Source organism: Trachemys scripta, chromosome 1 (assembly GCF_013100865.1).
Source record: "Trachemys scripta elegans isolate TJP31775 chromosome 1, CAS_Tse_1.0, whole genome shotgun sequence".
Taxonomy (NCBI): Eukaryota; Metazoa; Chordata; order Testudines; family Emydidae; genus Trachemys; species Trachemys scripta.
Window position 1 is genome coordinate 5340446 of NC_048298.1, and position 1235 is coordinate 5341680.

The following is a 1235-nucleotide window of genomic DNA, read 5'->3' on the forward strand; positions in this document are numbered from 1 at the left end:
AATACAGTCCTTGTTTGGAATATTTGTTGAATTGCTTGTTTGACCTGTTAGGCAGTTTCCCCCCAATCTCTTCGAACAGTACGTATACACGGTGCAAATAGCCGAAGCTTCTTCATGGTACCTGTACAATGAAAATTAACTCCACTCCCAGTGCAAAAACTGCAGTAGCAGACAGTTCCTGCACAGACTAGTTTGCCTGATGCAAAGAGTTAAAACCAGCATACCTAGTACAAAGAACTGTAGCAGCAGGACGAGTACAAAGACCCACAACCGTGGAGGGATGTCTGCACACCTCATGCAAAAAACTGCAGCTCAGCTGCTCAGGGCCGACGGGGGGGGGGGGGGGGGGGGAGGGGAAACCGGTACAAATTACCGGGGTCTGGCGGTCCGGAAGGGGGCCTGAGGCTCGGCTTCCCTGGCTTCGTTGGCCCTGTTTAGCCGGTCCGCACTCGCTGGGGGGCCCAAAAATTTTTTTTCACCGGGGCCCGAACCTGCTCTCGGCGGCCCTGCAGCTGCTAAGGGTTGCATGCAAAGACCTGCAATAGGAGAGGTGTGCATGCAAATTTAGGGTTACCATATTTCAGCAAGCAAAAAAGAGGATGGGAGGAGCCCAGCCCTAGCCTCGCCCCCGTCCTGCCCTAGCCCTGCCCCTGCCCCTCCCACTTCCTGCCCCCCTCAGAACCTCCAACCCTCCCCCCGCTCCTTGTCCCCTGACTGCCCACTCCTGGGACCCCTGCCCCTAACTGTTCCCCAGGACTCCACCTCCTACCTAAGCCTCCCTGCCTCTTGTCCCGACTGCCCCCTCCTGAGACCCTCCCCCCATCCTAACTGGCCTCCTAGGACCCTACCCCCTACCTGTACCCTGACTGCCTCAACTCTTATCCACATCCCCACCCCCAGACAGACCCCTGGGACTCCCACGCCCCATCCAACCACTCCCCACTCCCTGACAGCCGCTCCCAGAACTCCCGACCCATCTAAACCCCTCTGCTCCCTGTCCCCTGACTGCTCCGATCCCTCTCCCCACCCCTGCCAGCCCACCCCAGAACTCCCAAACACCCCCCGCTCCTTGTCCCCTGACTGCCCCCTCCTAACTGCCCTCCAGAATCCCACCCCCTACCTAAGCCTCCCTGTTCCTTGTCCCCTAACTGCCCCCTCCTAAGACCCCCCAACCCTAACTGCCCCCCAAGACCCTACCCTCTACCTGTACCCTGACTGCCCAAAACCTTATCCAC